The 24405-nt window shown below is 45.2% G+C and overlaps 1 protein-coding gene across 2 annotated transcripts in view; it reads right to left on the bottom strand.

Moving 5' to 3' along the window:
* Window positions 1–21249, bottom strand: part of STK38L (serine/threonine kinase 38 like) — a 37875-nt gene extending 16626 nt beyond the window's left edge. Inside the window, exon 1 of one of the 2 annotated variants that reach the window (XM_027711652.2) lies at window positions 21187–21249. The gene's annotated coding sequence lies outside the window, so the exon portion shown is untranslated. Of the gene's footprint in view, window positions 1–20932; window positions 21148–21186 lie in introns of those variants that run through there. The other variant, XM_027711654.2, reaches the window with a different exon arrangement.
* Window positions 21250–24405: the final 3156 nt, after the last annotated feature.

The raw sequence follows: 24405 nt of genomic DNA on the forward strand, positions 1-24405 counted from the left end.
GTGCTCCTACAGTAGGAAGACACAGAGGAGTGTCCCCAGTTATTTCTGCCACTGTGGAAAAATAAAAAACAAGCCAAAACCACAACCAAAAAAAATTGTGAAACCAAGAAATGTCCTAAACTCTCCAGATTCCCCAAAGTAAGAGGAAAAGAGCACAGACCTGGCAAGGTATCCCGCAAAATCCTGTGGGATTTCTCACAGCTGAGAAAACCTCCTCAGGTTTTTCCTCCTGCCTCTCTGCTTCCACTAAGGAGCCCCCAAAACAAGGCACAAATCCACATCCCAAACTAAATAGCCACCTGGGAGTAACCAAGCGCAGCCCTTAAACATGAGCTTTATAAACAAATGATGCCGGAGGGGACGGGGGCGGGAAGGAAGAAGCTTCAAAATAGGACCTTTTATTGACAGCATAGAGCCTGGACTGACCTCACCACATTAACGGGAATGCTTGGAAAAGGTGCCACCCAAGAGTTCTTGGAAATGCCCTCAAAAGCCTCCTGAGTTCACCCAAATTGATGGCACTTGCATAATGGAACCATTCCACTCCTGCTGCATCACTGGCCCACGAAGAAAGGTCGTATCCAACCAGCCACACTTGGCCAAAACTCCTCCGGCTGACAAGGATCACAGACCTTTCTTTCCAAAGGGCTGGGAATGTGGAGGAGAAAGACATCAAAGGGATCTAATGGACAGGAGACACTGGGCAGGGCACAGCCTGCGGGACAAGGCTCGGAGCTGCCGGGAACAGGGATTCCATATGTGCTCCTGGCCTGGAAACAGAGCCAGAGCCTCCTGCAGGGATGGCTCAACTCCCAGCCCGAGCCTTTCTCCTCGCGCCTGCTCAGCATCGCAGCAAGAACCTACGGCATGAGAATGAGGAGCTGTGGATGTGCAGCAGCCAGAGAAAGGTGGGACAGCAGCACAGAGGGAAGGAGAGCAAGGATGTTCATGAAGGACAAGGGGGAGCAGGGAACAACAGCCAAATGCTACTGGAGTGTTCAAGAGACTCCTCTGAGCAAGTCTCTCCTGATCCATCACAGAACAATCCAGTTGGAAGGGTCCTCCTCTTTCTAGTAAAATAATGTTGCCTAACTGACCTTTTTATTCCCAGACCATTCCTGACTGGGAAGTAGAAAAAGGCCAAGCAGCATTTACTCCAATCTACACCCCCGTTTGTTGCAACAGCTCCAAGTCAAACTCTCAATCCGTTTTCCTGACAGAGTCTCCACATTTAAGACCCCCCCACCCTCAGACTCTGCCACGCCACTGGTAACTCAAAGCTCATGTGCTCTCTGGGGCACTTCTTGGCAGCTCCCACAGCCTGTCATTAATGGTTTCCTCAGATTTCCTTGGATTAAGACTCAGGTTAATGAGAGCAAAGCCACTGAGGCTTCCAATCCCACCCGCTCCCAAGAGGAGAGATGGAAGAAGTCAAAGCACGTGGAGAACTGATCTCTCCTGAAACAGAGTGGGATCCCTTCCTGATCAGGAAGGGATGAGAAGACAGAATCCAGTCTTATTTTTAAAGCCATGTGTGTAGTATAATAATACCACAGCTCTGGAATAAATTTACTCTGTACTCAGGGCATATTTCAGTCTGGGAGCAAACCCCCAGAGAGAAAAGCACCTTTTTCCCCTACAGGAAATGATGAAGTTGCTGGGTCTTCCATTTGGATTTAAAATGTCAAGCTACATGTCCAGCAGGACAGGGAACACCAATCCCTTCTCCCAAATAACCATATCAAGTCAAAGAAAGGCTGCCAAGAATTTTCATTCACCCACCCAAGCACACCCCTAAAGCCCAGCAGTCAGGAAGCTGCTACAGTAAAAAGGGTAAAACTGCAAAGTTCATGAAGTACCCATTTAAATTCCAAGGGAGTTCGGCTCTTCAATGAAAGCCTCTGGATAAGGCAGGTACCAGAACATATTCCTGCCTTTGAAAACTCCCTTTTTTTTCAGCATGTCATTGAACTTGCCCCTGAAATGAAGCACAAACATGGCATTTCTCAAGAAATAGAAGGTAAAGCAGAAAGGAGCGAGGCTTTTGGTGCCGAACCAGTTCCCAAGTAAACACACAGATATCAATAAAGTGGTACCTTCAGAAACTCCAGTTATCACTCAGTGCTGGGGCTCTTCTGGGGGAGAAGTGAGAGCTGCTTGGCTCCTTCCAGACAACACAGCACAGCAGCTCTCCAGGCCAGGCACTAAAACCCACTGCTGACAAGGATTGTATTTAAGAATTGCAATGCTATCTAGGAAAGCAGCAAGGATACAGCAAGGCTTGGAGTACGAGCACCAGCCCTGCTGTCTCCAAATTTGAATTCTCTTAAAGACAGACAGGATATATATATATAAAAATGAAAAAAAACCCAGCCCAGCACACACAAATAACAGCATGATTCACACCAAAAGGGTGGGCAGGGACAGATAAATGGGATAAACAGCCCAAGGCTCAGCAGGACGCTGTGGTGTGACATGTTCTGAAACACAGCCCTGGGTGGTGTGAGCCCACACACAAACAGAGCAGGGATACAAATGCTGGACAACAGCTGAGCGTTCCAAGGATGAAACCAAAGGAAAAAGTGGTCACACTGTGGGATCAGCCCCAAGGGAAAAGGACTTTCTGCACTACGGTTTGTGCAACTGTGCTGGGTATGTTTTCACCATCCAATTGTTGGTACTGAACCTCCTCCTGGAGAGAATCATGGAATGTCCTGGGTTGGAAGGGACTTAAAGATCATTTAGTTCTAACTCCCTGCTCTGGGCAGGGACACCTTCCACTAGCCCAGGTTGCTCAGAGCCCCATCCAACCTGGCCTTCAACACTTCCAGGGATGGGGCAGCCACAGCTTCTCTGGGTAACCTGTGCCAGGGCCTCCCCACCCTCCCAGGGAAGAATTTCTCCCTAATATCCAATCTAAACCCGCTCTCTGTCAGTGTGAAGCCATTCCCCCTTGTCCTGTCACTTCAGGCCCTTGGAAATAGTCTTTCTCCATCTTTCCTGTAGGACTCCCTTCAGGTCCTAGAAGGCCACAATTAGGTCACCCCAAAGCTTCTCTTCTCCAGGCTGGACAATCCCAACTCTCCCAGCCTTTCCTCACAGTAGAGCTGCTCCATCCCTCTGATCACCTTGGTGTCTCTCTTCTGGACTTGATCCAACATCTCCATGTCCTTGCTGTGCTGGGCCCCCAGAGCCGGAGGCAGCTCTGTGGGGGGGGGGGGGTCTCCCCAGAGCGGGGCAGAGAGGCAGAATCCCCCCCCAAAGCTGCCCATGCTGTTTTGGGTGCAGCCCAGCACACAGTTGGCTTTCTGTCTCCTTTTCCTATAACCCCCTTTAAATCCATTTCCAAAGCTTTTGATTAACACATAAAATGCTCCAGGATCCTGAAGCAAGGCAAGAAAACCCCACCATTCACATCTATGTCAGTTATGGGCCAGTATTTGTCACGTCTTGGAGCCTGATCTCAACACTCGTGTTATTGCTAAATACAGCTTTCCACGTTCAGAACAGAACCTTGTCCACAGTTCACTCATATCAATAAAAAAAAAACAAAACAAAAATCTTCAGCTCAATAGGTTTTGACCTAATATTCCCATGCCAGCCTCAGGATGATGCTGGCTGCTCTTCCTGAAGCTCAGAGTTATTAGATCAGCATGTTCAGCAAGCACTGCTCTGGAGGATGTTTCAGACAGAAAAACAAACATTGCATTATGAAACAATTCATGTTTTCAGTAGCATCACCATTCACAAGCCCCTGTTTTATTGAATCGTCTACCTAAAGGAAGCAACAAATAAAATAAAGCAGATACTTCACATAGAGATTCTTCTTCTTCAGTGCTATACTCTGACACCCTCCAGTTTTTACAACAGTCCCCGCTGAGAGGGAAAAATTAAATAAAACTGCAACAAGACATCACTGACACTCCCCAACATTCTGTTTGAGTAAGTTTTGCTACTCTAAAACTACAGGATGAATTATATTTGTTCTATTTAAAGCAGCACTAAGAAACAAGTAAAATTAGCCCTGTCAGAACAGGCTTTGCTATTTAAAAGCAAAAGATGCTCAAATGTTTTGGCCATTTTAAGTCATTCCTGCTTTCCTCATGGAGTGTCTGGGTGAGCCACCCATTATAGTCCCAGCTAAAAGCAGCAAGGGCTCCATGACTTGCTAAACCGAACCCAGGGGACACTCCCAGTCTCCGATTCCCACGGCTGTGGGAAAGCCTGGAGGAGAAGTTCACAGACACTCAGGGCCCAGGATGAAAATGCTGCAGCCACGGTGATGGTGGTGACACCACAGAGACGCACAGGACAACGAGGCCCAGAGACCCTAAACTCTTAATTAAGAGTTAAGAAGACCTTAATGCACCCAAAAAAGATGCTTTCAAAATAAAGCAATACCTTAGAGAAGACTCCTACACCTATAAATACCCCAAAATGTCAACGTGGGGCTCTGATTAGAGAAGGCAAAAAGCCCCTCTGAGACACACCAGCAGCCCCTCCCAGCCCAGGCCATGCTGTGCACACACTCGAAGCTGGAATGAGCCAGGACTGAATGGAGCCATCCTGTTTTCCATCAAACCATCTGTTTGTTTCCCTCCCACTGCCGCTCCATGGTTTGTGCCAGCACGAGGAGCTGCACAGCCCAGACTGAGGAACCAGGATGAAATGAATTCCTTTAAAATGGCTTAGGTGAGGCTGCTTTCACCTGCCTGGACTGACAAGGGCCACTCTTCCCAAAGCTGAGCCTGCTCCTTCCTTCCCAGGGAGTTTTCCGAAAGCGAGGACTAAGTGACAGCACCTCCTCATCCTAATTTGGCTCCCAGAAACTGATCTGGGAAATCATTCCAGCACACCCACAGTAATGATAAGGAAATATTTCCTAATATGGAATAAAAACTGAATATTGGAGTTGTACTGCACTCCAGGACTTCCTGCTATTCAACACGGCTCTCCCATGGACGGGGCCAGGATTCAGTTCTCTGCCACTTTCGACAAGCAGTGAACACAAATTCACTTCCCTGACAGGAAAAGGGGGAAACTATGTATGGATACACAAAAATATATATGGGAATATATATATAAATTAGATATAGCTATACACTACATTTATTTCCTTTTAATCTTTTATGCACTTTAAGCAGCAAGTGCATCCCAACATCTTAACCTCAGCTTTCCCAAACAATGGGAGACTGGTCATCTAAAGTTTGGAAACACGAACCCACTAATAAAGTCACTTCCATGTCAGCTCCACTTGCTGAAGCTTTGGCCATAAAATGACACTTTTCATGCTCTATCAACAGTCTGTCCCAAAGTTAGGAGCACATTTGGAGACACTCTGTACTCAGAACACTCAGTGTTTGATGACACATCAAAAACTTCACGAGCTCAGTTCTTTCAAATAATTTGATTTTCTTGACTTTTTAAGACAATCATTTGGGGTTTAGAAGTACCTTCTCAAACTGCTTCACTGTGTGTGGCTGCAAGGGAGGACTCCTCATCCACCTCATGAAGAAAGGGGATGGAGTGGTTGTACTTCTGCTCCATCAGCAAGGATGGAGGGCTAGAGCTGGGAATGGGAAAGTAACAGAGGTGCTGGTGTATCCACACACTGCTGTCCTCCAGGGAGTGCTCCACATGGGAGGTCAGCTCAGGACAACACCCTGAAGCACAAGACATGATGAGGGAACCAGACACGCAGTCCCATTCCTCTCTTCTAGGATTTACCGTGGAATCTGAGTTGATGCATTTGAATTTCCTGGGGACAAGAGAAAGCAGCAGCTTCCTGGAAAGCCAAGTGAAACAGGATTTCATAGCTTTGCTCCAGCTCACTTGTGTCTGTCCTTTCTCCTGGCTCTCCCCAAGTCTCACAGAGCTGCAAATCTTTGTCCTCTCACAAGTGTCTAAAACCAGGAAGCCCTTCTATGTACTGGAGTAATTGCAGTCCTGTGCACTCAAGCATTTTCACAGCTTTGAGCAGGTACTTGCAGCCAGGCATCAGAAAACACTGTTTTAATATCTGCTGAATTCAGTGGCATAAAAAAAAAAAATCCAGCTAAATATTTTGTTGCAATGTTTTAGACCATGAAATAACTACAAACAGAGCGAGGTCAGTGATCAAAAATCTACTTCCTCCTCAGCTGGATAAAGTTCTGCTCAGATCCAACGAAAAAGATGTCCCACTCCAAAATACGTACAACTGTCCAAAAGGAACATGCATCTTTCATGGCCAAGAGACACAACTCAGGACAGAAGTAAAGTATAAGAGAAGGAGCTTCCGATGCATCTCCTATTTAAAAGTGTCAATGAAACTGCAACACAGTTTTGGTTTTGATCCAAAAAACTCTCAAATTCTAGGCATGCTCTAAAGCTCTTCTGTTTTCCAAGGAGCCTGGGAAAGCAGGACCTTTAGGAACTAGGAGGAACTTCTGCATTGAAGAATGCTGGAGGAGAAGGAAGCACCAAGACTGCTTTTCCTTTTCCACTGATGTGTGTTCGAATCCCTGACTCTTGCCAGGCTCTTTTTAGATCCCATCAATCGAATTAAGTAATTACACACAATAAGTCTGTGCCAGCAAAGGAGCTGAATTGCTAAATGAGCTGCAGTACACCAATGACCTGCCATGGCCTGTGCAGTGCCTCTGGTCGGGGTTAATGAGCACAACAGATCCCTCTGGCCCTACAAATCCCTAAATGCAGGTAGTGCATGTTGTCAGCATACGCAGCACTGGAGAGCAGATGTTTGCCTGGTCAAATCCCACTCCAACAGCTCATTCCTTTAATGTGATTTTTGGAGAAGTAGACAGCTGTTGGCACACAAAGCAGACCACCTTGGGCCTTATCCCTCTGCAATTTGGAGGTTTAGCTATAGAGGAAAACAGCTCTTCCAGAGGCAGAGCCTTTGTGAAATCCCAGTCTTCCTGCAGCCTTTCCTTAATGCCTCAATTGCTCTTCTCCTCCAGGGCTGAAGGGTGACCAGGAATGCTTTGTTATGATCCCTTCTACACAATCCCATGTTCACCCTTCTAGGAAGATAAGAGAAAGGCAAGGAAGGAAAAGGAAATAAAAGTCTTGCACATAGGGGATAGATGATAACATTTGTGAGGGGTATTTCCCAGTGAAAGGTAATTCTTGGACTCGGAATGGGTGGTGTTTTCCTTTAAATAAGGCTCAGATATTTGATTCTATTATCTGGTTTCCTAGTTAAAGGATAAGAGAGGCAAAACAGGGTGTGTGAAAAGCTCTGGCTACATTCAGGGGCAAGAGAAAGTGAAAGGGAAAAGGGGCAGAAGAGATCTGCTGAAATTTCTCTGAGATATTAGGGCCTGGATGTTAAACATGTCAGAAAGGGAAAATTTCACGTTAAAACCAAATAAATCTTAAAAAGCCCAGTTTCCTGTGCTTTCAAGGTGAAATGGATTATGGCAAGAAGAACAGAAAATTCTCTAGGAGCAAACCTTTCCCACCAAGGAAGCCTTCAGAACAGCCTTGGAGCATGTCCTGAGGGCTAAGCACTCTCTTGACTGGGAAAAGGAGCAGGATCAGCAGTAAGAAGGGCTCTTCATGGAACACAGGTCACCTCATTCCAAGGAGAAGCCCCACTCATGTTCTGCAGAGTGCCTCTCACTGCTCCTTTTCAAGGTGTCCCAAGTGCCCTGTGAGGTGACGAAGTACCATTGTGCCTCCATTCCTTTATCTGTCAAGTGGAAATAAACACAAGTGGAGTTCCCTGCAGGAAACCTGAGGAAACACCAGCTCAGTGCAAAGACAGAGCCTGGTGGAGTGGTAAATAAACAAGTCCTTCAGGCAGCCACCTGAACTGCCTGACAAGCTGGACACGACCAGCTATTTCCCATAAATAGCAACCAGAGAAAAACCCAAATAGGAAGAATGAGGTCATTTCCACTTTAGAAATATTATTTAACATGAACATTTCCTTGTGGGGATGGGCCCCATGCTCAAGGTCCTCACACTGAAAGGACAGACACTGCTGCCAAGTCCTGCTTCAAGGACTTGCCACTGCAGGTCTGCAATTACTTCTTGGAAAGGCAGGTCCCTTCCTCTCCACGTAGCTGATCCCTCCAGTCCTGGCCAGGCACTCCAGCAGTTTTCCTAATAAAGGTGAGTCCGGTAAACTCAGCTGCAACAACACAACACAAACCACTTGATTTTCATGGGAATGGCTGATCATGATGAACAGCAATTCCTGATCTACAGTAACACACCAGGAACACCCACTTTAGGGCTCACTCAAATTTCTCACTCATTCCTTAATCCATCTCCTCTCATCCCATTCAATGACTCTCCCAGCAGAGTTACCAGCTCAGGTATCCCAAACACAACCTCTAGTGGTGACTTGAGGTGGAGAAGCCTTCCTGCAAACTAAAACTCCCTGAAATTTCTGGCCAATGATGCAAGAGCTGAAGTCCTGAATATTTTGAGATGATGTATGCTCAGAGGAAGGATGCTCTTTGGCTACAACACAGGAAACTGCATTAAGGAACAGATGATCTGGAGTCTATTTTATTTCCCCATGTGCAAAAACAAACCCTACAGAGGAAAAAAAAAAAGCAAAAATGTACTTAGGGTGTGCCTACAAGAAAATAAACATCATCCCTGGAGCCAGCAGGTCATGGTAGGAGCTTGAGGAGTTCATGTGTATGATGGACTGTGGTCTTAAGTATTCAAAAATTATTAATTCACTCTGAAAATTCATCATTTAACCCAAAACTATGAGACATGTGGCCACTTCTTTGCCTTGCCTGAGCTGCCCATTTGGTGAGTGCAGACACTGGCCTGTGTGTTGTGGATTTGGGAGGGTGTGTGGCAAGATAAGCAATGAGATGGTTTTCCCTGTTCCAAGGACAGGGTTGAAATCTCAGATTTCAGAAACAGGAGGAAAATTTATGGGGAAGAACAGAAGGAAGGACAATGAAATATTAACCCACTGCAAAAGGCCAAGTTTGGTGACAGTGTTTCCAAGCTGAGCAGCCTGAGTGAAATGCTGCTCTGTGAGTCCAGCTGAAAGCATTCCTTGGAATGACTCCCCAGCCAGTGTTTGCACATTCTGCTGCTCATATGCAAATATCATTAATCAGCTGCCTTTTAAAGCTCTGATAAACAGCTAACCTTGGGAAAGTTTGACATTTTCCCAGTCGAGCCACACAATATCAGGAATGCAGTTTGTCACATGGATGTAACACAGGGTAAGGAGGGAATACCTCTCAACTCCACAAATCACTGGGAAGCAGCTGCTCTGCTCTGTTCTCTTCACTCCTGGAAATACAGAGCACCAAAAAAATAAAGAGAAGGCAGCCTAATAATGTAGTGTTAGCACAGAATCAAAAACATTTACATCTGTGATTCCTCAGATGATTAATTATTGCTTCAGCAGAGCCTTAAAACACATTTTAACTGCACACATTTACAGAAAGAAAACCAAGTGAAATCCCAAATTTTAGAAGCAGTGAGAAAGACCTGTGAAAAACTACCACTTTTTACTCCCCAGATTATGCCCCACGGATACTGAGCCCTACCTCCCTAGCCTAGATCCATAATAAAAATTTCATTACTCTCCCCAGATCTCAGACGAGAACTCAGGGGTAGAACAAGATCTGGAGGCCAGGCTGCTTTTTTTTCTCTTTTTTGTTTGGCATCCCCTCGAGTAAAACTTTACAAAATAAATTATGGAAATTCCAGCAAATCCTGAAAGCACAGGGAAGCTGCTGGCAGCCTCCAGGAGGAAAGGTGTGCCCTCCCTCTTCCCAGCATGCCCAGGGCTCCAAAGGTCTCCTGGGGTTGCTCCCAAGCCTCAAGCTGCTTTCCTCCCCTCTGGGTTATTCCTCCTCATGTTAATAGTGCCAGAAAGGATCTTCATCTTCCAGTGAGCTGGAGCTGCAGCTTTATCCTGCTTCCCTGGGTGAGGGATCTTCCTCCCAGCCTTCAAGCAAAGGATGTTTTGCCCCTTTAAAGTATTTTCCACCCAGATCTTGAGGTACTTTCTAAACTGAAACATAAAACACATGATCTTGGTAATGCAAGTAGGCAACTGTATCACCCCTGACTTTAAAGGAAAGGAAATAAAGCCAGGCTCGATCCTGGGAGGAGTTTGAAGGTTTATGAGCAAGAGAAGGACTGGACCAGAGATCCCTGACTTGTAACTAGTACCTACAGCAGCCTGTAGGGAACAGGCCCCTTTCAAATCCACTCATTCAGTAGCAGGGATATATCCAAGGTAACACAGAATCATAAAGGTTGGAAAAGACCTCCAAGATCATCGAGTCCAACCCTTGACCAAACATCACCATGTCAACTAAACGATGGCATTAAGTGCCTCATCCAGCCATTTCCTGGACACTTCCAGGGATGTTGATCCATATATACTCTCCAGATATAGTTCTCAAAAAATGTGGACAATTCCAACCTGATTTCAGAAACGGGGAAAGTGAGACACAACAAAACCAATCAGAGCCACCCAAAAAATCAATTAAAAGAAAGTAAGTTAACTCTGCAGCACCACATCAGCATGTGAGGCACAAAGGGAAACCTGCAGGAGCTGCCAAAAACCTGAAGGAAGAGGTGAGACATGGGATTGCTGCCTTAGTCCTGACTCTTACCTTGAGTTTCGTGTTACAGTTAGATCAGGTCAGAGCTGCTTCCCTGGCAAAGCTTCCAACAGATAGATGTTGGAAAAGCAAAATGTGTGCACTTAAGGAACATAAAAATGCTTTATGGAATCCTATTTTTAACACTAAAAATGGCACCAGGAACTCTGGGAAAATCCAGAATTACAGCAGGAAATGAAAAAACAAGGCTCAATTGACCTGAGCCCAGGGTTTTTCAGAGGTGCAACTGCAGAGGATCAGCTGCTGTTGAAGGAGCACATTCTTCACGAAAAACAAAGGACTCTTGACTGTGCTGTCAGGAAAACAAAAGGAGCCTGGGAATTCCCAAGTTTTGCTGTGATGGGAATACCTGGAATTAGTCTCTGGATTTAGCAGTTTGCTTCTTCAGAGCCTCTGTTGGCCTGTGACAGGTTTCTCAAGCACTCTTAGAGACCCAGCCTCAGGAAATATTAGTCCTATAGCAAATGGATTTTACACTTAAAATATGTGTTATATTCAAATATGCTCCAAAGGCCAAATGAAGCAAACAAAACAGGTGCCATCCCTCCTCCCTTCATCCCTGAAAACTGGATCCCCCAGCAGAGGAGGACCATGTCTAACATGGACAGGCACAGCTCCCACCAAACTCCAGACAACTGGAACCCAACTGTGGCTTGAGCATCTTGGCATTTTTACCTCACAGACAGCAAAAATATTCTCCACACAAAGCAAAAAAGATGAAGATCTGAAACTCTCTCTATATATAGTGTTTGCTAAAGATACATCTTTGGAGAGATATCCTTTGCCAAACAAGTGCCAAAACTTCAAAGGCTGAGTTCTCATGTTGAAATATTTGTAGTGCAAGTTGTTCTGATTTTTGGGAGGCAGGGCTGGCACTCAAGGATGGCATCTTTCAGCTCCAAGAGCTGGTCCAGGCAGTAACTGGAAAAAGTTCTTTGGTGGTTTAGGTGAAATGAGCCAAAGGATCTGAGTCCAGCCCTCCATAAATTAGGAACCACATCACAAAAGCATCTGTAAGAGTCACTTCCTTTGTTGATACCATTCTAAAGGCCAAGGGCTGAACAAGGTAGGGAAAAAGAATTATCCTCCCTCAAAATAGCACATTCCTTCAAAACACCAATTGCTTTCACCCAGCACCTTTGGTGGAAGCATCCCAGGGCATTTTTTACAAAACATGAACTAATCAGGTGTTTCTTTAAGTACCACGTGTAACCCAACAGTTGCTCTGTACTAAAAACCCAGGACCTGCGGAATTCCAACATGCCAGAGCCATGCAAAAGGAGGGCATCTAACAGGAATATTGCCATCCCACATTCTAGCTGCACTTCCTTCAGGAGCCAACAAACACTCCACAGCTCTGTAACAAAATTTAGCACAGAAACAGAGGCTCACCTTGAGCTTCATTTCAATATCAGGTGTATTTGCCCTGTGTCTTGCCAGGAAAGGGGCATGAAACAAGTGATGCAAATTTAGAAAAGCAAGGAACGCTATTTTAAACTCTTTAAGAAAACAGCGTAGTTGTAGCTACATCTGTCACAAGCACAGTTCAGAGTAACAGCTTTGGAAAAAAAATCAGTACATTAATTACTTTGAACTCTGTGCATTTGGATGGCACAACATAATAATCTAAACACACTTAATATTAGAGATTGGTGCTGCCCAGTAAATTTAGAGATGCTGAGCTGAGCAAAAAGCATGTGTTTCATTCAAAGATGAAAGCCCTCAGAATTCTGATGCTTTGTAAACAGCTGCTAAACTGTGAAGCACACAGGGTCAAACATGGTCAGGACCTCAAAGAGCACCATATGTTTCAACATTGAAAAAGCACTTGGGAAAACATCTCAGTGCATTCATATCTTGTTTCTCTGGTTATCACTTCAAAAAATGGCCCAGGTACCCACAACTGAGGTTGGATTATCCTTTCTCAGCCCATTCTCCCTCAAAGTTGATTAGGATTATACCACCAAATTCAATATGGGTTGTAAATTTATCAACAAAAGAGGTTTCTGGCTGAGAATTAACACTGACTAAGGTACCAAAGGAAATCAAGAACTGCAAGAAATTTATTTTATTCATACATTAGTCATTGGCAAATATCCATTTAGATGCCATAAATCTGGAAAGCCATTGGAATGCACTCAGTGCAGCTGCCTTGGCTGAATTTTATTTCCTTAAAAATCCTGCATTCATGGTCAAGCACAACCTGCATTTCTGATTTAGCCAAGGAAGGGAAAACAGGAGGGAAAAGCACACACGGAGCTTTTCCACAAGGAAAAAGCCCCTATTTCCCTTCCTCAATGTACATATATGCTGGGAGCCCACTTTATAAGTGATTTCACCTTGTAAATCAGATTTGCTGATGAAATGATCACCACCCTTGAAGCTGCACCCAAGACACCAATTCAGATATTCCAGACAGGACTCTCCATCCAAGACAAATATGGAGCTTAACCTGCATTGCTCCCACTGTGGTTTGTTAGTTTGCAGTCTAACAAGTCTGGAGAGGATTCACTTTAGGATTCAAGAAGGGAGGTGGGTGGGCCTGACTTAACCAGTATCTCAGCAGCAAAATCCAGCCTTGCCAGGCAAGAGAGGGAGGGAAAGCACTTGGATTCTACACTGACAGAGGAAAATCTCATCATGCAACTACATTCTTCAACTGCAGATTCACTCCCTCTAATGTCCCAAGGAAGGTTACAGAAGCTTTTATCCCCTCAGCCCTTTGAAGATGACACCACCAACTCAGAGCACTCAGGCAAAAGAATCAAGAAAATACATTTACACTGTGGTTCTCACACTGACAAAATTACAGTCAGATAAATAAGAAAGATGCTGTCAGGACCAGTTTCAAAAGTGAGCTTCTACAAGATAAAAAATGCGAAGAACACTAAAAGGTTTCCATTTTGGTTTTTGTGTTTGTTTTTTTCTTTTAAGCAAAAAATAGTGTAACCAAAATTGTCATTCAAATTCTTCTCTTGCAGTCCTTGCTCATCCCATTCCTGGGGGTCTAAAATGTGAGCCTGCAACTGGACCTTGTACAAAACTGCAACTGGCCTTCCAAATATTGCTGCTTGTTCAACAAAAAGGGAAGAGGGAAAATGAGCTAAAACTACTTATCTTTATTAGAGTGTAACAGTTTTCCCCCCAATTACTTCACAATTACTTCCTTTTTCATTTTTGACTTTCCACTGTGATTTCAAGTGATATAAAATACTCATGAAAAAATGGATGCATAGCTATTGTTTTTTTTTTTTTCCTAAGTGTTGCTTGATTGCAAAGACTATTTTATCAAGCAGAACTATGTTATTTTGCTTGTTCAAACAGGCAATGGGAACTTCTTCATTGTACCCTCACAAAGGCCAGAGTTTTGCACTCTAGGAGGACTGAAGGTGAAGGCAGCAGCATTCTGGGCAGGCTCCAAGGCTGCAGGATGAGCTGTGAGCAGCAATTCCAATCAGTGCTGGAGGTCAGTGGGTGTTCAGACAACAGAAACTCTCTCTCCTGCTTTTGGTGATTTAATGTTCATCTCTTTTTCCTGAATGCTGAAAGGGATTTGTTCTTTCCTTTTTCATGTGCCACTACAAAAGTGCCTTAAAGGTCTGTGAGCAAAAGCAAACAGTTAACACGGATCAGGTGCCCTCTGGGATTAAAAGGGGCTTAAAGGTATCCAAGTGTGAGCCTGAGACTCTGGAGTTATGAATGAACCCCAGCTGTCAGACAAGGCTTTCAGCCTGGACTGGGAGCAGGGAATGTGGCAGGTTGTGCTCGGGTGCCTCCTAAAAATCAAGGGGGAAGCTCCTTTAGTCACCCCACAGTAATATCAGCACCACCAGTCCTGACTGAATGGAGGAGCTGGGATGCATTAAATCCACTTGGATGCCCACTAGTGGTGAGCCCAGCAACACATCCACGTCTGAGATGGTCACTGGGCTCAGGGACTTCAGTGTGTTTCCTCCTGTTGAAGGAATGGATGGATGTTCCCTGTAAACACAATTACTGGACAAGAACCTGTAACATAAGAAAGAAGCTAAAAAGGTTTTCCAATTTCTTTCAAGGTTTGCCAGCAAAGCTTGAAAAATCTAAAGCATTCCACTTGGTTCTTTTCCCTTTTTCACTGGCTCATGGAAAAAAAAAAGACGGAGAAAAGAGAGGGAAAAGATTTAACAGGGGAAAGAAGCAATTTCCTTCTCTATTCCCTTCACCTTCCAAACCAACTGGTTTTGTTTTTCCACTTCTCCTTCTCAAAATCATATAATAAATGACAATAAATCCCTGTATTCTGCACTTTGGGTTTTTTAAACACTTCAAAACAATCTCTGGTCTACAGAGTTTTATTGTCATTGTGCCTGACTTCAACTTCACTCAACTTCTAGTTGGAAGGACTCATAAAATAAGCAATTTACAGGAGATTATTCCAGGTATTCTTAACATAATTGTTTTAGTTTTTTTTTTTTAGTTGAGAAGGGGAGAAAAATAAAAATCAAAGAAAAGTTTCTAATTGCTGCAGTGAGGTCCCCATACCCAGAGTACTAGTGGGCTAAGATGCAGATAATACAGATTTTATATGAGCTCCCCTTCTCTGTTAAATTAAACTTCCTGAAAAGATAGACAGGGCAGAGAAAGAGCCTCCATGCAATAATTAAGCCTAAGAGGATCCACCTCCATCTAACACACTTCAATATAAAATGGTCATCTACATTCTTTGTTCACAAAAGTGAAATATGGCCGGTCAGTCAAAGAACAACTCACCTGCTTAGCCTGAGCTCTTTATCTCCTCAGAGGACAAACCAAACCCAAACAAAAACAGTAAAGCTCAGTGACAAAGATGCAAGTTAATGACACCAGAAATGATGAAATTCTTTTCTTTCACCTTGCCCTGGAAGTGAGAATTTGCTGCAATGCACTTCACTGCTTTCCAAGTCATGCAACTATTTTGTCTGCACCACAAGACAACCTCACTCCACAGAAGCATGGAATGGCCTGAGTTGGAAGGGACTTAAAGATCATCCTGTTCCAAAGCCCTGCCATGGGCAGGGACACCTACCACTAGCCCAGGGTGCTCAGAGCCCCATCCAACTTGGCCTTGGACACTTCTAGGGATGGGGCAGCCACAGCTTCTCTGGGCAACCTGTGCCAGGGCCCCACCACTCTCCCAGGGAAGAATTTCTTCCCAACATCCAATCTAAACCAGCTCTCTGTCAGTGTGAAGCCATTCCCCCTTGTCCTGTCACTCCAGGCCCTTGGAAATAGTCTTTCTCCATCTTTCCTGTAGGACTCCCTTCAGGTCCTGGAAGGCCACCCCAAAGCTTCTCTTCTCCAGGCTGGACAATCACAACTCTCTCAGCCTTTCAAACTTAATTGCTCAATCTCACCAAGAGTATTTGCTGCACAAATATCTGATAACCCACAGTCATTACTGCACCAAAGAGGAATGTGATTTAACAGCTGGCTCTTACCTGTCTGCACCAGCTATAAGATTGCCCAGTGCCCCACAGTGAGCACAAAACTCCCTCATACTTCCAGATGTTAGAGCTCAACAAATTATACTTTTAATTATTGCTACACAGGCTTCATTCTCCATATTCAGTTTGAAAGAACAGGTATTCCCACTAAATGCTTACCTTGTGACTGAATTCGCTCTCCTTTCCTGCTCTGCCAAACTCCAAGGAGCCCAGAGCAGAGGAATCTGGTTATCTTCAACTCTCAGAAACAACAACTGCCTTTTAAACAATGCGGGGCAATGCTATTGTCTGGGGAGCTGCTAATAGAAGCTTTCCTTCTCACACAGGACTCAGCACGCTCAAAATTAGTGACATTTTAAGTGGAACAATTCTTTCATCATCGGGTTGATATTTGGCTGCTGTTCTGGTTCCCTCCCTTATAAGGCACCAGTAAGAGGGAAGGGCAGGGAGCACATTATGCAACTGCTCATTGTAAAATGTAATTAAAACAAATTTTAAGAAATAAGTCTGGAATAAACACTTTTCCAATGTAAAAAGCAAGACAAAAGGAGTTTGATGTTGTTGGTCTACGCCTGCTGTTTCTGCCTGGCTAATTTTTCAAAAGGAATTTCCTGAAAGGAAAGGTTTTTTCTCAGTTTTTATGGGAAGAGGCCACATGTGCCCTTTGTGGGGGTTCCCAGTCATCCTGAAGGAAGCTCATGGCAGAACATAAGTGTCCTAGTGAAGTGTTCTCACTCTGCTGCACCACGGACAGTGATAGGGAGCCTTGGACAACCAGGAGAGGCCCCCCCAAGCACACACAGCTCCCCACCTGTAACAAGCTGCTGCTGTCAAGCCCCTTCCCTTTGTTGTTTCTGTCCTTCTCAGAAGTTGCTTTAGGCTGGTCATGTCTTACTGAAGTGATGACTTTCATTCCCTGCTCCCTCAGTTATGGGAATGGAAGTTATGACAGTCATTCCCTCCCCCTTCCATACACTCCTGTCTTTGTAACTCCTGTGGCTCAGCATGACCCAATATCTTCATTTTAACTGCACCCAATTTAAGCCCAACTGTGTTTCTCATGAGAATTATTCTACTCATAAAAAGGGCCTTCAACCAAGTACAACTTTCTGGTAAGGTCCACACTTGACTGAAGTTTTCCAGGTGTTGGTCTGCTTGGTTTTGTTCTACTACAAGGAGGTTTAATTGCTAAAACACCTTGGCACATTTTATAGATGCCTGACTTCATGTGACATCACACTCAGCACTCCAGAGAATTGTGAATAGCTGTCTTTATTACACACAGTAGAAAAAAGGTTTCACAACCTTTTATCTGTTCAGAGATAACAAAAAGAGGTTTTTTTGTGGAAGGAAATTTAAGGAATTCCAACATGCCAAGATCTTTGCTAAGACTGGAGCTCCTCTCCAGCATGTCAGTGACCACAGGTTCAAAGTCTGGAACACAAGAGACACAGCTAATATAAGTTGTAAAATAAACACCCTTCCTCTCCCATATAGATCCAACTTATCCCTTTACTTACTCCCTCCCATTCATTCTGCCACCTCAGATAAACTCCATCTGTTTGCACAATCTGCTAGTGACAAATTGTTACTTAATATTGTCTGTTCCCTGTTACTAAAAGGTGAAGAGTTGTCTCTCTTTTTACTGCTTCAGGACATTCTCACTCTTGTGAAACCCCATAAACCCAGGCTACCTTTTTAATCAACCACTGCTCCTTTTTACCAATAAAAATATAAAGTCAACTGCTCCTTAGACAATCAAAACCTCACAGGAGTTGCCTCCCAAAGACAGTTTATTACATTACAATTCCAAGTCTCTGTTTCCTTCACATTCCAATCAGTTGTAACCCTCATAAAGCCACATGTCAGTAACAAATTGGAAGTTTGTAGATATAAATATTGAAGACATACAACATAAAGTTTGAACTGTAGATTTGGAACCAGAAAGTAAAAGCTGATGCCTAAATTACTGAGAAATCGGAAAATATTTGAAGCCTCAAGATTAATGATTCTCTCCTGATTCACTATTTCCCTTAGCTTTTTTAATCTCTACAGAGTACTAAGAGAGATATCAATGCAAGCCTCCCAAGATTACCTGATTTCCCAAGTAAAAGGCAGTATTAACTGTGACAGCTGCCCATTTTAATGTTTCCCATGCTGATCAAATTATTTATGACAAGGAAAGTAAGTTTTCCTTGATAATTTCTTTATCCCTCTAGTTCCTATTTTGTTTTCATCATTAAAGAAAAACTTTCTGTTGCTTCCTCATGCAGGAGCAGTGGGACTGCCAGAAGTTACTCTGTAGTTTTTGACTACAGGATTTTCTGTATCCATCAAAGTATTAAATTTACTCTTCTGCATTTGACAATTAATTTTTGATCCTTCAAGACAGAGTCCCCCATCTTAAACACAGTTCACCACATAAATTCACACCAGGAATTAGGTAACTATTCCCTGAGTTCACATCCCATAACATTAGACTGGGTTTTGCTCACTGTAACATCTTTTTTTTTGTGCAACAAAAGATGTTATTTAATCACCAGACTTCAAAAAATCCTGCATCAACCCATCTTGAAGAATTAGACTTCAGTTATTCATCAAACCCACGTTTTCCAGCCACAGTAATGCTATTACTGCTGGTGGCAGGTCTGCTCTAAGTGCAGCTGGATGTTGAATTGAGCAACAAGAGGAGATTAAATTATTTTGTGGACAATTGCGTGTTTGATTTATGTCAACTGCCATCACCCTAAGACACATAAAGCCTCTTTCAGGGGGACTAAAAGCAAACCATTTACCATCTAATATCAGCTTAGCAGGCTTTGTGCTGATGAATGCTGCATTCAGAGGAGCAATTCTGGTCATTGCACATCTACCCTGCATCTCCAGGAACACAAATATCAGAGTTTATCAACTGGCTTAATTTTTTAACCAACCCTCAGCTGAAACTTGGTGGGAAGAAGAACATTTTAATTAGAATAAGCACAGACTGAGAGAAAGCTGAATTTGGAGGGAGAAGACAATAAGAGAAAGCCATTGCCAAGACAGACACAGAAGACAAAAACAGTGACTAAGCTCCCTGTGGTCACTGAAGGATTCAGTAGAGATCTCCAACTGCAGCAGGAACTTAAATGATTAAAAACTTCCACCCACCATTCAACCTTCAGGGCCATAAAGACAGAAGAGGCCACACAGAACTCCTGAGGGAGAACAGGGAAGCAAACCTCACACCCACGTGCACGAGAAGCTGTGGATACACTGTACTCCAGGGTGACATCCCATAGCATTCCAACCCACCAGGGTGGATCAGACCCTGGGGGATCAAAAACCTTACACAAGCAGGTCCACAACAGATCATTTCACAGGAACCCAAAATTTCTGTTCTCCCGGGAACATTCCCTGACCAACAGTACAGGGGCCTGGTCCAAGTGCACTGCATGTTAATGATACAGCGTGGGTTTGTTGTTTGTTTTTTTAAGAAAGACTAACTTTCTGCAAGAAAAAAAAATACCCAAACAAACCAGGAAGAAATAAAGCATGACACCTGCCCACTGTAAATATTTGCTTCTGAATTCTATTTAGCTACTGCCTTGGGGGTTTGTTTTCCCCTGAAGCGTTTGAGAAATAAATGTTTAATTTTAGCATTTTTTTTAAGCTCTGTGAAATAGTAACATTTAAATTGAACATACAGCATGCCTTGCACAACCTCAAAAACAAACGAGTTCATTTCAGAGAGGGATGCAAACCTGACTTCCCCTGTCCAAGACACTTTTTAACAAGAGCTAGAAAACATGTAGCACTGAAGGTAAAACTGCATCAACTCTATCAGGTACAGTAGCAGGTTTCTCACACTAAACGAGGGTGGCCACTGCTCATCAGCCCTCAGGTCAGCAGCCTATGGGCTCCTATTCCAGCTCAAATCAAGGCTGATTCTTTTTCACCCCTAAAGGATAAGGAATGAAAACAGCTTTTCAGATTTCTCTGTATATCCAGCCACCTTTCATGGAACAGGCACAACAACTTAGTGAGATTTATTAGCACTATAAACACTCCCAAACAAGATCGCTGTGCTTCGAGTGACTTTAAAAAGCTGCCACCAAAACACCGTATTAGCACACCTGATCAAACCCAGCATCCTTGTGCAACAAAAACTCCAGCAAAGAGCAAGGAAAAGCAAAACAACAACACGAATATACCCCAGCAAATGCCCTCCAGGAAACTCGTCTGGTTTTTAAATCAAAACTTCAGCCCTGCTTTATACTGAGAAGCTCCAGCAAGGGTGATTTACTCATAGTCTGGATGTTGCGGGAGGAACCAGCGGCGGCACGTGTGTGAACTCTGGTATTCTCACCCGAGACGCTCCCGGTCAATTAAAACCAAACAAAAACCGTGAGACCTCTCTTAGTTCTTAGCGTTTCACTTTCTCTCTCATTCAGTAACAACTCTCCAAAGACAAAGAGCACCAGCCGGACCCCCAAACCCACAGGGAGGGGCCCCCAATCCCAAACTCCTTTAGCTCGGTGTGGGGAGAAACGCCTGGGATTTGTTCTTCCCCGAGTGGAAACTCGCGAAGGTCCCGTTTGCTTTCCTAAGCGCATTACGGGGGATAATTTGGTCCCTCCATCTATTTATTTTTAAAGAGGGCAGCACATCCTTTAAGCCCGGAGGAGCCACGTTCCGTACCACGGGGCACAGCCCCGCCGAGCCCCCCTCGGAGGGATCCCTGACCCGCCGAGGGATGGAGCCTAAGGAGTCCTAGGAATTTAAGGAATATAAGGAGCCCCTCAGCCCCTCAGCCCCCTCAGCCCCTCAGCCCCCGGGGGCACAGGGGCGAGTCACAAAAGTCACCTGGTGGGGAGCAGCGGGACGAGCCACCTCAGAGACAGCGGGACGAACCCCCCCCAGGCTGATCCGCCCTCCCTCAGGCTCCGCGGCGATGGCTGTTCCTGCTGCCTCACGGCGCGGGGGGGGAGGCAGGAGGGAAGGCAGAGCGGAGGAGATTCCCGGTCTCCAGCAGCCGGGCGCCGAGGCTGCTTGTCCGCCGGGAGCGGCGCAGCGTTCCCGGTTCGCCCTCGGTGTCCCGGCTCCCCCTCAACACTCACCTGGCGCCCAGTCCGCGCGCGGCGCCACCCCCGCGCTCAATGGCAGCAGGCGGGCCCCCGCCGGGGACGCTGTTTACCCGCCGGCTCTCGCGAGAGCCGCGCGTGCGCGCGCGCGCCCCGCCCGCGCCGCGGCGCCGCGCCGCGATTGGGCCTCGCCCCGGCGCGCGCGGCCGCACCCCCGCCTCCGTCCACGCCCCCCGCCATGCCCCGTTCCTCAGGGCAGTCCCGCCCCGCCCCTTCCACAGCCCGTGGAGTGTCCAGGGAGCGCCGGGAGCCGGATCCCGAGATCCCACAGTGTTTCATCTGCTCACACCTCATCCCAGAGCACACGGTACAGAGTTGCGTCCAGATCGCTCTGGAACCACCCCCAGCGAGGGAAACTCCACACCCTCTCTGGGCAATCCATTCAGTGCTCGGTCACTGCACAGCAAAGAAGTTCTTCCTCGTGTCCAGGTGGAACTTCCTGGGCATCAATTCCTGCCCATGGCCTCCCATTACTGGGCACCCCTGAGCAGAGCCTGGTCCATCCTCTGCCCCCTCCCTGCACACACTGTGTCACACTCTCAGTGTCTCCTCTGGAGGCTGAACAGCCCCAGCTCTCTCAGCCTTTCCTCCCCAGGGAGATGCTCCAGTCCCTGAATCATCTCCACAGCCTCCGCTGGACCCACTCCAGGAGCTCCATGTCCCTCCTGTCCTGAGGAGCCCAGGACTGGACACAGCACTCCAGATGTGCCTCACAGGGCTGAGCAGCGGGGCAGGATCACCCCCCTTGACCTGCTGGCAATGCTCTTCCCAGTGCCCCCCCAGGATTCCATCTCTCCAGCAGAAACCTTGGCGCTCAGTCCCCTCTGGCTGTGGGGACTCCCCGAGGGGCTCATAGGTGTGAGGGGTCTCACAGTCAGGAGTTAAAGTGGCCTCAGTAGGTGCTCAAACACAAAAAAGCAGAATTAAGTGGAACCATCATAATAAGAGGCTTTTGGATTACTAGAGCTGTCCTGTGCAGTGCCAGGGCCTGGAATTCCATGGTCCTCATGAGTCCTTTCCACCTCAGGATATCCCATCATTCTATGATTTACCTCCTTCTGTCCCCCTGCCAAAGTACAAAAGTGAGAGTATTAAATCCTGCTGTGGTTTTAGTGCTACCTGAGCATAAACCAGAGTAGCAGCAGTGACAGGGAAAGCTGTTATCCCAAGGATGCAGTGCTACAGACACCATGCAAATCCAGCTGCACAAGATCAGAAGACAAAGAAGGTAAATCTGGGAGTTCAGACTGAAAGAATGACAAAGTACAAGCCATCTTCTGCTTCTGTCACAGCATGGAGCATGTGGAACAGAAGGAAAGTTTATCTTGATGTCATCCCTTGACTTGAGGAGAGTTGCTGATGGAGGAGGACTTGCTTGGCAGACACATTGGATTTGTTTGACCTCATTAGTCTGTATGTGGAGACAAGGAACTTTGGAGCTCTCTGCACTAAAGCAGAATTCTTACAACCTCAAGACCTGTGAGAGTATCCACATGTCTCCTTCACCTGCAGGCAGAGCCAGAGAATTCACCATGGAGCTCCCTGAGCACTGTGTACCTTCCTGCTGAGACTGATTTTCAGGAGCACTGGATTTGGTAGGTTTGAAATAACAAGAAGCCTAAAATTAACATGTTTTAACTTGAATGAGGTGCAGCAGTGCTTCCTGGAGGAACTGGCTGTCCTTTGGGATATCTGAACTCCCTTTCCACATTTGGAGCCCATGGTAATGAAGTGGTGCACTCCCATTTGCCAGGTACTGAAAGCACAGACACATAACCCAGAGGGAGAATTAGCAAGAGGGGAAAAGAAACTCTGTGATAAGTAAATTCAAAATAAACTGGTTACGGATCTAGAAAAGTGGGATTTCACCAAAGCCCCCTTCCCAGAGCAAAAATCCTTAAAACTCCCTATCAGTAACAATGGTAAATGGGAATGACAGATCCCCCAGCAGGAATGGGGGCTGGTATTGACTGAGGATCCTGGTGTTTGGAAGTTGTAAGTCTTGATTCCAGCACCTTGCTCCTGGCTGCTCCCCTGCTCCAAAGCTACCACGGGGAGGCTGGGGGAGGCAAAGTCAGGCTGGGAGAGGAGGAGGCCCAGCTGTGACAATGAATATTCAAAACGTGACATTCCAATTCCTGCCTTGCTGCTGGTGCTCCTCTGATGGGTCCTGCCAGCACAGCAGATGGCAAGCACTGAAAGGCTGTTGTGCCAGCGGAAAATTCCTGTGTTTTGTTGGTCCTGTGCATGTGTGAGGGGGGAAGTGGGGCAAGCTTCCACTTATTTCATTATTTTCAAGAAAGAAAGGGAAACAAATGGTTCCCTAAGACTGCAAAAATCGCTGGCATTTAAGAACCGGTCTCTTATTTTACAGGTTCGGTTACATTCTAAGTTTTCCTTGTAATTCCGTATCACTTTCCTCATAAGTCAGGATCCAGAGTTTTCTAAACAGTGGTACAATTAAAAAGAGAAACAACATTGCAATATCAGCACTGGTTGTTGCTTGGGAGAGCTATGAAAAACCAAGTATTTCATGCTTCTGTTTTTTATGTGGCTGTAAAAGTGTTTATGTCAGTGGACTTTCCATTGCAGAACAGATGCAGTTTGTTTTAATTTCCTAATTTTGTGTGTATTTTTTAACATAGTTATACACATGTATTATGTAATTAGACAGAGGTATTACACATAGGCTTTATTACACATAGACTTTGCAAAAGCCTAAATGCCTCTTGTCAAATTCCACTGGAGCCTTCAAAAAACTTAGGGGAAAGTCAGAGGCAAAGCAAAACAATGTTGTCCTGGTTATTGTAGTTCAAAAGAGGGATCTCTTCTCAGTGAAAGGACATTTGGGTAAGGTTTGGACATTTCTTTCTTTGCAGTCAGTTGGTGTAACAAATCTGAATTGTCAGAGCCTTGCTGGAGATGCCTCTTGGAAAGATTCTGAGGGGGTTTTAATCCTGGAAGCTCCTTCTCAGCATCAGAAAGAACCTAAAAATGTTTAACTCACAAGTAGTTTGCATCTAACTACTTAATCAATGTAACAGTTAGTAATCTCTTCTGACTTTCTTACTTTCTCACTGGTTTTCCTAATACAATCCATGTGTATTTCACCAAAATAAGCAAAAAAAAATTCTAAAACTCTTAAGACTTGGTCAGGAAATACTACAGGGCTAGATAAGTGCAAACCAATCACAA

This window comes from Pipra filicauda, unplaced genomic scaffold (assembly GCF_003945595.2).
Source record: "Pipra filicauda isolate LSUMZ 115617 unplaced genomic scaffold, ASM394559v2 scaffold181_size1560634_pilon, whole genome shotgun sequence".
Classification (NCBI taxonomy): domain Eukaryota; kingdom Metazoa; phylum Chordata; class Aves; order Passeriformes; family Pipridae; genus Pipra; species Pipra filicauda.